The following is a 16,112-nucleotide window of genomic DNA, read 5'->3' on the forward strand; positions in this document are numbered from 1 at the left end:
GCATCCTCCAGCCAATACAGTGAAATCCTGACAATCTGTTAGGTAACACTCAAGATAGCTTAATTTCCATTTATTACTAAGGAACTTAACCCCTATATGCTTTGTTTTCATGAACCAAGTATAGCAGGGCATTTTTTGACTTAAGAGACAGCCTAGTTTTATGTAGACATTCTCTTGCAATACGTTTTAAATGGAGACATTAAGTTTTAGAAATGTATGTTTAAAACTACAGAAAAAATTTCAGAATGACTGATTTGCAAGAAAATCCTATTTAAGTAATAGGAACAGTGATTGTCAGAATTAGCAAATTAAGTGGAATACCTTAAGAATTTACCCAAGATTAGCTAGCCTTTCCAATGCAGGCCAAAAGTCCATGAAGGTATGCTGAGACTTGATAACAGATCTAATAATTTATAACTTTAGAGTGCCTTAAGGGCAAGTCACCTAACTGGCATTTTATTTTTCTCCAGTCTGCCACTTAACAAAACTCATTCTTACAGTCTCCTAATATAGAGAATATATTTTAGTTAATGACTCTAATAGCATAAAATAAAATAGAAGCCAGTTTTATCATATAGCTTAGGAATATGTATTTTGTACAACTCAATTACTTTAAAATAGAAAACCAATATTACATTGAATCTCTGCCAATTCAGTTTGAAGAATCTTCAGTATAAATAAGTTCAACAAAGTCCTTTTGATGCAATTTCCTTTGGGTTTATTGCAACACTTTTTGTAATATTGTATCTCTTGTAAATTCCAATAAGTCAACCTGAAATCTCAAACATGTTATTTCGAAAAGAAATCTTTATGAACTGAGCATTTTTTGTTTGTTCATATATGTCAAATGCAACAATGGATACTTTTTTAAAATCAAGGGCTACATCAATCTCATCCATGAAGTAAAGTGGAGTGGGTTTGTAGTGGTGAAGAGCAAGTACTAAGGCCAATGAGCTAAGTGTTGTCTCTCCTCCTGAAAGGCTGAAGATCTTCTTCCAACTTTTCTTAGGTGGTTGAACACTGAACATGATTCATTTGGAGAAAGGATTCAAGTTGTCTACAAGCTCCAGTTCAGCATCCCCTTCTAAAGTAAGCATCTGGCAATTTTCCTTTAATTTATTTGTTATTATATAAAAACCTGCCATAAACTCATTAAGCCTTTGTTTTCGAAGATCTTCATATGCCTGTCTAAAGCTATCTCTTTCAGAAGTAATTTTGTCCAATTCTGCTACCTGCTGCAGAATTGTCCATTCTGCTACTCTGCATTGGCACTGAGGTTTGGTTTCATTTCATGACACTGGGCTTCCAAAAGTGCAATCTGCTTTGTTATAGAATCTGAATTCTTGATTGCTTCCAGATCCTCTCGGCTCAGAACTGAAACCTTTTCAACAAGATTATTTCCAACAGGATGTAATGATATTTTTGAAATATTTTTTGCCAATATTTTATTTTAGAACTGTGTTCAGCAATGTGACCATCTATTTGTTCAAGTTTCAACTTAATACTAAGTGCATCTTTTTGAAGAGCATGTTCATTTTCTTGAATAACTTTTAGTTTTTCAAGTAGATTAAGATGTTCTTTCTGGATCTCTGGTAAGGACTCCTCTGCAGCATTTGTGTTTTTTATGACCTCTGTTGCTTTGTCCTCCAGACTTGTTAGCTCTGCTGTGTAGTCACTGACTTCTTTCTCAGTATCTTTTATTTCTTTCTCTGTGTGAAAAACAGAGTCTTGTGACTTTTTAAGATCTCTGTCAGCAGACTTGATTGCTACTTAGGCTTTAATAATAGCAGAAGCACGTTCATCTAATTGCTTATTTACTTTGTCAAATTTATCTTGTTGGGTCTGGAGTTTATGGTTATTGATTTCTACAATGATTTTGTGTAACCGTATAACCTCAGCTTCTACTTTGCCAGCTTTCTCAGACACATCATCATATTGTGTTTTGAAAGCACTAACATTTTATTCTAGAAATTTCTGCTTTTTTTTGGTCAGGGCTGTAGCATGTACATTAGCTTCATGTTCCTTAACTTGGACACTCAAATACTCTTCTTGCTCTGATAAACACTGGATGCTTGTAGTAAACTCTTGTAAGATATTCCTCATTTCTCATTCATTATGCCTTAATCTAACCACCAATTCTTTTTTGTACTTTCTGTTCTTGGATTTGCACTGCTTTTCTAGAATCCCTTTGCAATTGTGATGCCATTTTATTTACCTCTTCTTCAGAGAGTTCCGTGACCATTGATGAACCCATTCTTCCTTTCATTACTTTGCTTCCACTACCAGTCATTGTACCTGACTGTTCTATGATTTGCCCCTGAAAGTTACCACTCTCCATCTTCAATCTTTTTCATAATGCTACTCTTGTGGCTTGGTCCAAGTTGTCAGCTACCAATGTATCTTATAAAGCTAAGTGAAAAGCTTGGCAGATTTCCTCATTTTTTTACTTAACTGAATCAAATAATCAAGGAGTATTTTCAGAAGTTTGATTTTTGGTCATTTTTTTTTTTTTTTTGCCCATATTGCCATCTTATCTAAACCTATAAAAATTGCAACTCCAATATTTTCTTTTAAGGAAGTTTATACATTCTTGGACTGTATCTGTTGGGACTAATGACATGTTAACTAACTCAGGCTGACTCCTTACTCCCTGGCGAGTGAGCAAGATCAAGGCCTCAAAGGTGGTTTCAATAGTTAATGACAATAAATCGGACCACCGTCAGGGATTGGTTAACAATAGTTCCATGAACATGATCAGCTTGTGCTTGCCATATAGTCCTATGGGACTCTCACCTGCGTGAAACCCCCCGTGCCTTGCTGACCTTTAAGCTAATTGGTTTCCGCCTAGCCCCCACCCTACATAAAAGCTGTGTGATTTCCTCAATAAATGAGTTCCTGCTGTGCCTCATGTGGTGACAGACCTCCCGGCTCTGGTGTGTTTCCTTTGCCGCTGATACTCATCATCCTGCTCGGCCCCGTATTCTCCTCAGGCGGGCCCTGAGGAGGTACATCAGACCTTGTTGCCCAACAGGGAGCAACAACTGGTGCCCCGTGTGAAGAAGATGAAGTCGCCAACAGGCCAATCGGACTCCGGGTGAGTGTACTCCCATAAAATATGGGACAGTCCAATTCCAAGTCTGACCCCTCCCTTGACTCCCTTAGGATTCTCCTTAGAAGTAGAGGATTGGAGCTCTCAGATAGCCAGGTGTTTCAGACCTGGAAGGCCCTCACTAAGGCAGCCACTTGGTTGCCTGAAGCAAACTTGTTTGACTGGTCCACATGGGATCGTGTAGAACAACTTGTTAGGAAGAGGGAAATCAGTTTAGGGGAGGGTCCCCCATTGGGAGTTTGCCCTACATTATCCGCCCTTAAGGCCTGCTTCTCTCCAGGACCTCCCAAAGGGGGCTCCAAGGTTTCCCTCAAAGAGCCGCTGCCTCCAGATGGCAGCCATTTTATGATACTGGGCAAGAACTCACTGACTCTAACCTCCCCCCTCCCTGTATGGCCTTCCCGGTAAATGTTAAAATGTTAGTTTGGGAAGAAATAACTACCGATCACAAATTGGCCTGTTCAGGGATGAAAGATCGCTTCATGGGAAGGTGGATTGTGGCTACCAAAGATATTGGCACACAGCTTCCACAAGCGAGCGGGAAAATGGAAAGAGATTCCTTATCTTCAAGTCTCTTCTTTCTTGTGCTTCTCTGAACGCCTCCTTCTTCTCCCCCTCTTAATCCCTCCTCCTCCCCCAACTTCAACTCAGCTGTTTCTGCCCAGCCCACCTAGTCCTCCTGCCATGAGGTCCCACATACGCTGGTGTAGAGGGAGTAACCAGCCCAAACACCAGTGGCATGTCCTAGTAAGGAGTATGATATAGTAGCCCCATTCCCCACAAGTAGTGGGAGATAATTGTTTCACAATTTTCTGTGTCCAAACTTGAATTGAACCAGGAAAAAGGGTTAAAATGCCCCAGGCACAAAGTTTCTGCTAAAACCTGTCAGCTCCTTCCAGATCTCAGTCAAGGCTTACATTGAAATGTAAATGGAGGAAGCCAAAAAGAGTCTTATCTAAACTTCAGCAAAAGTAAATTTTATGGTGATTTACTAAAGTAATTAATGGCTGTATCATTTTTCCAGGACTCTTGTTTTTTTTTTTTTTTTAATTCTACATTTTTTTTGAGCTCATGACTTTTTTGATCAGTTCTATTTTTTTATTCAACTAGAGTTTTTGAACATCTGTTACATTGCAATGGAGATTCACCTATAAAGTTACAAGGCCTTTGATTTTGTGTTCTTTGTATGTTGTGCTGTCTGATGTCATGTTTTATCTGTATCAAAATTGAGCGCTTCTAAAATTAAAATTTAAAAATGGATCCAAATATTTTTAATTCACATGATTTAAAAAGTTTCAATTTAAATTGGGTAAATGAATAGAAGTAAAATGTCTTTAAAATGAACTCACAAGTCTCTAGGTGGTCAAACTAATAAAACGTTGATGTTTATAAAATGTCTAAGATCAATTTTTCCAGGACTTTTCTTCAACAGGAAAGAGATGGCAGATACTGTTTACACTTGTCTGACATCTTGTTTTTTTTTTTTGTTTTTTTTTTTTACACTTGTCTGATATCTTGTTTTTTTTACAATAAGATGAGTGAATTAGAGTTGACATGTATGGGATTACTCAAACATGTTTGTTAGAGACATCTGATTAATTTACAAAGTTATTCCATGGAGTAACATACTTAAAAACATTATTCTTTGTATACTAAATGTATTCGTATTTTCCAGGTATACAAGCCTTTAAAGGAGAAAATTTATCAAGCTGCTAGTCTCCAAATTAAATTGTCTGTAATGACAAACCTATCATTTAATATTCTATATAGGACCTGTCATCAATAGGGCATATGTAAAATTTGTTAAATGTATTTCTAAAAGTTATTGAGAGCCTGATTTGTTTAAAGGTTAAGCATGAAAGCATTTTGCCACTTTGCCACACAAAAGGAAACTTAAAAGCTCTTTCAGCCTTTCTTGAATTCATGTTTTAGATATAATGTTAAATTGTGTTAACTAATGTTCATATGGACTCAAGAGTCAATATATGTAAACTGCTTAAAATGACACTTAAGAAAGAGTGTAATGCACAGTAGCAAAAATGGGACAACAGTGATTAATATTAGGGTCTCTGACCTCATGACTTTGGACAGTGGACTTCCTTGAGAGCTACACAGAGCTCCTAACATTGCACTTTGCAGCTCTACCATCTTAGATCTATAGTTTCAACTTGATTCCTTGGCCACTGTCATCCTGCAACAGCGAAGGAAGGAGGGCTTTGCCTGTTCCTTGGTGAAGAGTGCTGTTTCTATGCCAACTGCTCTAGCATTGTACAAGATAAAATCAAAAACCTACAAGAAGATCTGGAACATTGTAGGAGTGAGCTCCACTCTAATTTCCTCTGGACTGGGTTACTGGGTGGCTCCCCTACCTCCTCCCACTTATGGGCCCTCTAATCACCATTATCCTTGTTTTCACCTTTGGGCCTTGAATAATCAATAAGCTTATCCATTTCTTGAAAAGCTAGGCTAAGTCTGTGTAGCTCATGGTGGTCTGACAGCATTATACTGCCCTTCATAATGATGATTGGGAGCCCTATAGGATCATGGAACACTCATATCAGGACACTGGGGTCTAAGTGTCTCTCCCTTAAGCCCTGCTCCTCCTGAGGGGCCTGCCTGAAGTGCTAAGTGGTAGTTAATGAAGGGTAAGATCCTCTGGGGCGGGCGAGACCCAGGGCCCAGGGTTACGCCACATGCATCTAAGATGGCGACTGGCAGAGAGCCAAATGGCGTGCTCAATGCGCCTTGAGAAAAACAGAAGTGTTTACCATTGGCTGTATGATAATTAGTTCAGCCGCTTAGCACGTGGACAGATATATCTTACATGTATGCTTGAGCTCGTGATCGCTTGAACTTTAATAGGATTGGATGGACATATCTGGTTACAATTGCTTATGCATGAGACTGCTTATATATTGAGGGCGTTATCTGAATAAAGCGGAAGCTGCTTCATGAACCTCTGAAGTGTATGAGTTGTTTGTCCCGCTGGTTGGCGGCAAGTGGCAAGCGGCGGCAAGCAGCAAGTGGCAAGTGGTGGCCTCCATGGGGAGCGGTGAGCGCTCAGGTAAGTAAAAGACAGTTTCGCTAGCATAATTAACGAGAAAGTTTCCCTATTTGAGGAAACGGTTGCCTTAAGGTTTTAACAGGAGATTCCCCTAGTGAGGGAATGTAATGAAAGGCTGTCCTAAGAGACAGCGAAGGACGTCCTGTAGTAAACAAATATGTGTAAGGTGTTATTTGTGTTACCTTTTCTTGTTTCGTTTCTGTTTGTTGTTGTTGTGGCGATATGGACATTAGTTCATTTCTGTCTGACTTCCAAAAAACCAAAATTTCAAGAACAGTTAAGAGAAGGGAAAAAAAATATTAGAAACTGTAAAAGAAGAACAATCAAGTCAAGCTTCTGAAAGAGAAAGTAGATGTTCAGACTTCTGTGCCTCCACCAGAGCAGCATTAACTCCACAGATGGGAGTACAACCAATACCAACTTCGGTTGTTGGTCCATTACCTAAAGGAACAGTGGGACAAGTTCTGGGGAGGAGTTCTTCTGCTTTAAAAGGATTAAATATTGTCCCTGGAGTTATAGACCCTGATTTTACAGGAGAAATAAAAATCCTTGCTTCTTCATGAAGAGGTGTAGCAATAATAGCTCAGGGTGATTGCATAGTACAATTGTTGGTCTTACGCAGCTGCCATGATCAATATCCATCAAAGAATATTATTAGGGGAAATAAAGGATTAGGTTCTACTGGCTAAAATATGGTCATGTTAACATTGGATTTAAAAGATAGTCCTATGACAAAGTTAGTGATAGAAGGCAAACATTTTGAGGGCTTATTAGATACTGGGGCTGACAAAAGTATTATCAAAATTACAGAATGGCCCAAAGCCTGGCCACTTCAACAGGCAGATCAGACTTTAAGGGGATTGGGTATGGCTTCCAATCCTAACAAAAGCACAGCCATATTAAAATGGAAGGTGACTAACCAGGAGTTATGTTCTGATACTGCCCTATGTAATGCAGTTGCGGGCAATCCTCAATGGAATCTAAACATGCTGACAGGCCAAGGACCATATGAAGGGCAAGGTAATCAGATTAACTTCCACCCCAGTGTGTATCAACAAATTAACCCTCAACTTTTAATCTATCATTATATGGCTGATATTTTGCTAGCTCATAAGGAAAAACCTGTCTTAGAGCAATGTTATAATTCCTTATTAAAATCACTGGAAAGATGGGGCTTGCATATTGCCATTGATAAAATACAAATGACAGACACCAAAAACTTCCTGGGATCTATCATAAATGCAACTATGGTTAAACCCATAAAAATTACCATTCAGGTGGACAAACTTAGAACTTTAAATGATTTTCAAAAACTTTTGGGTGATATTAATTGGATTAGACCTTACCTTCATTTACCCACCTCAAGTTTGGGCCCCCTGTTTGATATTCTTAAAGGTGATTCTGACCCCCTTTCTAAGCAGGTGCTTACCCCTAAGGCTTGAACAGCTCTCAAGCTTGTTGAAACAGCTATGGAAAAGGTTCATCTTGATCTTATTGACTAGCTAAGACTTTATCATTCATTGTCTTGGACACAAATAAGTTACCCACAGGAGTGTTTTGGCAAAAGGGTCCTATTCTATGGGTTCACATGAATTATGTCCCTAACAAGGTCTTATCCTTGTTTACTGAATCTGTGGCAGAATTAATCCTTAAGACGTTAAAAGTATCCCTTTCCACCTTTGGATCACATCCCTTAACTATCACTACTCCATATGCTACTGATCAGATACAATATCTTATTAATAATTCAAATTCATGGGCTATAGTCTTTACTAGTACTTCTGCTGTGTTTGACAATCATTTGCCATCTGATCCTCTTCTCCAATTTTGGAGTCAACATCCTATAATTTTTCCTAAAGTCACCCGAAAAGAACCTATTATAGGAGCTACCCTTATATTTACTGATGGATCAAAAAGTGGTATGGGTGCTATTACTATAGATAATGTTACAGAAACATTGCTGTTTAATACTCTATCTGCACAACAAACAGAACTATTAGTAGCTATAGAAGTATTCAAAACCCACCATGAGCCTTTTAACCTATTCTCTGATAGCAAATACGTTGTTAATGCTATTCAAAATTTAGAGTTAACTCGTCTGATTTCCCTCACCTCCACTATTACTAAATATTTACAATGCTTACAAAAACTTATCTGGGACAAAAAAGATCCTTTTTTTATTGGGCATGTTCGGGCTCATACTGGCCTCCCAGTACCTCTAAGTTTACACAATGATTTAACAGACATGGACACCAGAGACTCACACATCTTTAATACGCTTGAAAATGCAAAAACTTTTCATTCCAAATTTCACGTAAATGCTTCCACTCTATGTACACACTATAAAATTACTAAGGCAACAGCTCCGGACATAGTCAAGTCTTGTGCTAAATGTGCTACACTTATTCCTAACCCCTCATTAGGAGTAAATCCAAAAGGGCTTCAGCCCAATCATATTTGGCAAATGGATGTAACTCATTATTCAGAATTTGAAAAACTACAATTCATTCATGTGTCTATTGATACCTTTTCAGGATTTATTATGGCCTCTGCTCATATTGGAGAAAAAAACCAAAGATGTGATAACACACTGTTTCCACTCTTTCTCCATCCTGGGGGTTCCCAAACAAATTAAAACAGATAATGGTCCTGGATATAAGTCCCAGGCCTTTAAACAATTTTGTTCCACCTTTGGTATTCAACATGTCACAGGAATTCCCTATAATCCTACTGGAAAAAGCATTGTTAAGCGTGCCCATTTAATGCTTAAAAACATGCTTTATAAACAAAAGAGGGGAATAGGGGCATCATACAGATCCCCAAAAGACAAATTACCTGTTGCCTTGTTCATTTTAAATTTTTTAAATCTCGATTCTGAGGGCCGATCGGCTGCTGACCATCATTCAGAGCCTAATAAAAAGCATCTACCTCAAGTGCTCTGGAAGGACATTCTATCAGGACAATGGAAAGGCCTGGATTGGTGTTAATCTGGACCCGAGGATCTGTTTGTGTTTTCCCACAGGACGCACAATCACCAATTTGGGTGCTGGAGAGATTGGTCAAGGCCTCAACAGAGACCCAAAAACAGGATGAAGATGAGGAGGCATCTCCCACTGATGGTGTTGGCGATTTCTCACCAAGTTAATGGAGGAGACTCGCGTGAACTATGGGGGATAGTAAAGACATGGCCCTATTCTGTACCCCTTACCAACTCTTCTATATCCTCCTATTTTTACAACAATTGTCCACATTTCTTCAGTCTGCTGTTCAATGGGGAAAAGAATGGTTTGGGTTTTTGTCTGGGGGAGGTCTATTGTGTGTTGTATCTGTTCTGTGCATATAGTGTTTATACAAAATGCGTATATATCGGCGCAGAGAAACAGCCATTATTCGCCAAGCTCTTGTCGCAATTGATGCTGGCTCATCCCCCCAAGTCCGGTTAAATATGCTGAACTGGTAGTCAAAGACAGGTAATATTCATGGGGAGCTCATACCGACCTAAGACAGGAAATGAGGGCTAGAGCCTCATTGTCCAATGACGGGTAAGGATGTTGCTCTGCCGTGGACAACCTAAGACAGGCACGGTCTCTTTTATAAACAGAAAGTGGGAAATGTGGCGGGCGAGACCTGGGGCCCAGGGTTATGCCACATGCATCTAAGATGGCGACTGGCAGAGAGCCAAATGGCGTGCTCAATGCGCCTTGAGAAAAACAGGAAGCGTTTACCATTGGCTGTATGATAATTAGTTCAGCCGCTTAGCGCGTGGACCGGTATATCTTACATGTATGCTTGAGCTCGTGATCGCTTAAACTTTAATAGGATTGGATGGACATATCTGGTTACAATTACTTATGCATGAGACTGCTTATATATTGAGGGCGTTATCTGAATAAAGCGGAAGCTGCTTCATGAACCGCTGAAGTGTGTATATCATTTGTCCCGCTGGTCGGTGGCAAGTGGCAATCCTCAGAGGAGGACAACCTAAGACAGGCACACCTTTGAGTAAGGCGGACCCCCAAACTGCTAGGGTGATGTTCCTTGATAGGTAAGACTCTTCTAGGGGCAACCTGAGACAGACACACCCTTAATATAAAACAAAAAAGGGGGATATGCTGGGACCAATGACACGTTAACTCAGGCTGACTCCTTACTCCCTGATAAGTAAGCAAAATCAAGGCCTCAAAGGTGGTTTCAATAGTTAATGAAGATAAATCGGACCACAATCAGGGATTGGTTAACAACAGTTCCGAGAGCGTATCAGCTCGTGCTTGCCATATAGTCCTATGGGACTCTCACCTGCGTGAACCTCCCATGCCTTGTTGACCTTTAAGCTGATTGGTTCCCACCTAGCCACCACCCTACATAAAAGCTGTGTGATTTCCTCAATAAACAAGATTCCTGCTGTGCGTCGTGCGGTGACAGACCTCCCAGCTCTGGTGTGTTTCCTTTCCCGCTGACACTCATCATCCTGCTCAGCCCGTATTCTCCTCAGGTGGGCCCTGAGGAGGTACATCGGACCTTGTTGCCCGACACAGAGCAACATGTATCAATAGAAAAAACAACAATATAATCTAAAGCATGACAACACTACGAAACAGCAACATTATACTTTTCATCGATGGCTCCTAAGTCTCCCAATGGTCCATATATTCCTGGAATGCCAGTTTTTTTTCTTGAATTATTGCATCAAGGACTTTCCCCCTACTTCGCTTCGTCAACTTTTTGAAAAGATCATGAACCAAACTTTTAAAGTTTATTTCTTCTTGTGTGAGTGTTTGAAGTTCTTTTCCTTTCTCCTTTAATTCTTGTTCAGTTTAAGGAAGTTTTGCCTCTATATCTCCAAAAGCAGCTTTCCTTTCTTTGAGTCTCAGAAGCTGCAATTAGAGCTTCTTTCTCTTTACTTGAGACACTGCAGTATTAAGACAACTGAGATAGATATCAAGTTCTGACAGGGCTACATCCATCTTTGAATGTGCTTCATTTACTGATTTGTTGAAACCCATAAATTCTTTCTCTCGACTTCCTTTTTCTTTCTGAAGCCCTTGTGTTTCCTGTTTAAGCTATCTATAACTTCCTTTAATTTTTTTCCTTCTTTCTCTTTTTTCCTTCTCAAGGGAATTACTTCTAGTTGTTGTCTGAGTTATGGCATTTTTACTCTTGGTAGGTACACTTTTAAATTCTTCAAACTTTTCTTTATCTTTTTGAAGTTGTTTCTCCAGTTTTTTTGCTTTACCTGTGGCATGTTTTAGTTTTTCCCTAAATTGAACATCTTCCAAATCTAGGTGTGTAATTTTTTTCTTTATTCTCCTGAATAAATTTTGTATTTTATTCAGTTTCTTCTCTATATCTTCTATGGTTTCATTCTTACCTTTCATTTCTTTGGGCAGTATACTGCTCTTCTCATTAATTTCTTTGGTATCTTCATGAATTTTTTTTTGAGTTTCCATTTCAGCGATTCGTTTCTGCAGATCATAAATATAATATTGACAAACATGTTTCTTTTTTCTAAATATTTCGTTTTCCAAGGTAAGAAATTCTATGGCTATGGTTTTCTCTCCTTCTAAGGCATCCTTTTCCTTTTCCACCATTTTAACTCTCCTTAACTTCTCTCCTCTATGTTCATTTCAACTTTCCAACACGAAATTTTAATAGGTTCCTTTAGCCGTCCTCAATCAATTATATCTTTGAAATATTCAAGCATATGCTTGTCATGTTCAGTCTGTCCTTTTGGTTTCATCATAGAAATTTGTTCAACTTCACCCTGGAGTCTCTGCAGTTGCAACTAGGCTCTTGGTGCCAAAGGTCGGTGGCTCAGGTTCCTTGTTGCTACTGGTGCTGTCCATCAGGGGACAACTATGGTCCTTCCTCTTTATAGCAAGCTGTGGAGGGCTGGGTGCCTTTATGCTGCATGGTCGCTGCAGGACAGTCCACTCAGACTAGGGCTGGAAACAGTTGTAAAGACCCCCTCCCCGCTGCTCCTACTGGTGCTTCGGCTCTGGATCCTTCACTCGAAAATGGCCCCTAGGACTTCTTTCAAGTGTCCACTTTACTAGCACCTACTAATATTTATCTACTGAAATTCAGGAGGCATCCATGAGAGGTCCTTAAAATTAAATTTCTATTTTATTTTCTTTTAAAAAATAATGCAAGAACAAAACCCTGCCTCCTCACATGACAATTTGTGCATCAATTTGTGCATCAAGTTCATCTTGCAGGATGATTGTGTTACTTTGTGTAGAAGACCATGAGCCAGCATTTACTCAGAGTAACATATGCTTTCATGGGATGTCATAGGCACACGCAAGCTATTTATCCTTTCTTTTATGTCTTATTCAACCTGAGAAATTTCAGTGCTTTTCTTGAAGCATAATAAGGTCAGTGAATTAGAGAATATCAGGCTGCAAATTTTTGTCTATTTTTTTTTTTTTTTGAAGGCACAGTCTTCCTCTGTCCCTCATACTGGGTGTGATCTCTCAGGATGGTACCAAGCTTTCACTGGGATGGAAGACATTTACTTGTTACACTTTGGTAAAAGAAGTGAGGGTGGCAATCTCAATTAATCCTATTGATTAGAAGATAAGCATTTATTTATAAATTAAATAAATGAGAAAAGACTTCTGACCTTCAGAACCATGAGAGACTAAATCTGTGTTATCTTAAGCCACTTCCTTTGTGGCCATTTGCTACAGCAGCAATAGGAAACTATTAATATAGTACCAGTGTTTGGGCCTCAATCTTCATTTTTTGTAAAATCTGACACAAGGACTTCACTGATATTCTGTGCACTCAGCACATGTCACTGGAATGACTTGCTGAAATGATTATGTTGTGCTGAGAGTGAAAAACTGATTCTGAAGAGATCTAGGACTCTTGCTGATTCATTGCTCCATGACCGAACTCTATTTTATGTTTTATATTTTTGTGAAGCCAAAGATAAAAATAGTGCATTGTCGCTTGAGATTTATGCTGCATATCTTAGTCTAGCATCCATATTTTGCCCACCATTAGCCTAAATCTTCATATTATTCACATACATTTTATAGACTGAGAGACTGGGTTTCAAAATGCTCAAGTATCTTGCCTAGAGTCACTTCATGCAGAATTTGCAGGTCTTCTTAGTTCAGTATTTTCCAGGATGATCATTCTGCTCTTTAGGAAGTTTTCTAGTCTGAGACATTTTAATGGGTTTATTAAAAAAAGTCCCACAATGATGTTTTGTATACATCTCATACATATGATCAAATATTTAACTGAAAAGGATAATTATTAGTGAATTCAAGTGAGCGATAGGGTAAAAATTTAGTGTAAATTGCAGTTTCTTGAGTATCTGCTGAAATGCATGTGGCTTATAGTCTACTTCCTCTTTAGTCCCCTTTTGAAATAATGCAAGTTTTTTAATAGCATAGGCCTTCATTTGAACTCCCAAATTGATGTTTGTCCCTTACTGAAAGCTTAGCAATTCTTTTTTTTGTGGGGGTGGGTATCAGGGATTAAACTCAGGGGCACTTGTGACCACTGAGCCACATTCCCAGCCCTACTTTGTATTTTTATTTAGAGTCAGGGCTTCACTGAGTTGCTTAGTACCTTGCTTTTGCTGAGACTGGCTTTGAGTTCAGATCCTCCTGTCTTGGCCTCCCAAGCCACTGGAATTATAGGCATGTGCCACTGCTCCTGACACTTAACAATTCTTGAGACAATAAAAGTGTTGTTTCTTATATTTTGTGGGTTCACTATAGCACTATGAAATTCATCTAGTCTTGGAAATTCATGGTAAGAATACAATGACCATTTGCTGAAATCACAGTAATTTTGATGTGCTTTAGATGGAGAATTATGTAACATGAATAGAAATTAATGATTGAGAATGAATTTTATACACACTTCCATTTTGATTTGTTCAGGTTTGTAGCACAGTAATAAACTTAGAAAGCAATTATCTATTATGAAGTCCTTAATTCGATGCTCTCTAGGACCTAATACAAATGTTATCCCTAACTCTGACCTATCAGAGTTACCATGCACCTGTCAGATCTCCTTTAAACTTGAAAGCTTCATGATCTCCTTAGTTTTTGCAGTTTTGTTCACCTGATTCTTTGGAAGTGCTCTGTCCCCATGAACCTCTGAGAGCTTGGTTCACCCCCTGTCTCCATCAGTATGCTTTCTGTTCCATATCCTCTTACTCACTTGGTACAGCTTTGTAGCCTTCTCCAAGTTCAGCCTTCACCCACTATGAACTTATTCTTCTTGACATCTAATTGTCATCTTATATACCATATGGGGGAGGAAGGCATTTATTATACTTCATCTTGATTGTGGTCACAATTATCTTATGATCATGGGACAATTTTTAAAATCAGAAGCTACTATGGGTAAAATCTTGATTGTAGGTGTTAGGCAAAATGCAGACCTATTTAAAGGTGACTCCTGGCTTAACAGAATTAAGAATCTGATAAATAGTAAAAATTTTTATTAAATCAATATGATATGATTGAAAGAACAGAGATTTTGGATAATAAGGTCATGAGTTGAACTGTAGCTCTAATCTGGGACAATTTATTTATCTCCATTGAAATTCAAATCTTTTCATCTATAAGATGGAAACAGTTTCATTATAAGATTGTCTAAACATGAAAATACAGTTTGTAAAAGAACTTGGTTCATAATAGAAACTCAGTGAAGTTCCCAACATGATTTTTGATATTGTAAAAAGAAATTTATGGGCTTTCAAAGGACTGAGAGAGAGCACCCAGTTGGGGAAGACTAAATGGAGAAAGTGAGATCTGATTTATGCCTTGAAATCTATATGTAATTTGTTCATTGGAGATATCAAACAGGATGCTGGTTGTAGGAATTTGGTTTGTAATGATATAACACAAATACTCACTTTGGGGGAACCATGGAAGATTCTTGCCAGGAATCTTTAAGGAATAGGCTGAAGAATCCAAAGACCAGCCTAAGGTTCAACCTCCTGTCAGCAGGGAGTGATCCATTCTCAGTCCTTAGTCTTGAGTCTTCATCATTTCTTACCTGTGCTATTAAAAGCACTATAAGGATGGGACCTGACTGTGACTGTTCATTTCTGTATCCCCAGCAGGAGGGCACAGCTTGGCACATATTGAGCATTCAGAAAAACATCTATGGAATAAACAAATAGAGAAATACAGGAAGATAATATGACCACAATTCCTTTTATCTTCTCACCAGAGCAAAATGATCTGAGGACTTAGAGTCCTCTTACACTCTTTCCAAGTTTTAGCTACTTTTTTTTTTTAAATGAAAGTCTCTAGTGAAGAGATAAATTATTTGCTCTGTTGGAAGTTGGAAAAAAGACCAGCATTTAAGTAATTTTAGAAATATAATAAACAAAATTACCTCACCTTTTGAAGCAAAGTCATTTCTGTGAAAAACTATTAGTTATCAACCTTATAATTCTGAAACTTTCCTTGCCTTGGTAAGTTATTATGATAGGTTTATATGTAGACTTGGTGGGGGGATAAACAATTTTCTGATACTTTATGGAATTTAAGTAAATCTGTATCTTTGCATAATTCATACTATTTCTTACAACGTCTTTCGTCCCAGGAAATTATTATGAATCTCTGATGCATAAAATGCTTATCCCTTTGAGAATTTATTACCATAGCTCATGAGAAAAAAAACCCAAACCATAATTGGTATACATGACAAAGATCTGTAGAGCATTAGAGCCTGAACTGTTTTTTAACACACAGATTTTATTTGAGAACTTTTTATCTTATGACCATCTAAAAAAACCTGAAACCTCTTTTTCATTTTCTCCATATACATTCTATTGAGCACAAGAAAGGAAGTTTAATCATTAATGTGTAGATAACTATGGCAACACCATAACCAGCATCATTTTCAGACTAAGGCAAGAATAGTACATAACATGTTGAGAGTTTTATTTTAAATATTATT

At 38.3% G+C, this 16,112-nt stretch overlaps 1 pseudogene across 1 annotated transcript; it reads right to left on the reverse strand.

Moving 5' to 3' along the window:
* Positions 1 to 683: 683 nt before the first annotated feature.
* LOC306666916 (structural maintenance of chromosomes protein 4-like) lies at positions 684 to 15,287 on the reverse strand (annotated as a pseudogene). Its single transcript has 3 exons — positions 15,201 to 15,287; positions 10,715 to 11,934; positions 684 to 2,595 (listed from the first exon to the last, which is right to left on the reverse strand). The product of its transcript is annotated as a structural maintenance of chromosomes protein 4-like (transcript).
* Positions 15,288 to 16,112: the final 825 nt, after the last annotated feature.

This window comes from Sciurus vulgaris, assembly GCF_902686455.1.
Source record: "Sciurus vulgaris genome assembly, chromosome: 7".
Taxonomy (NCBI): Eukaryota; Metazoa; Chordata; class Mammalia; order Rodentia; family Sciuridae; genus Sciurus; species Sciurus vulgaris.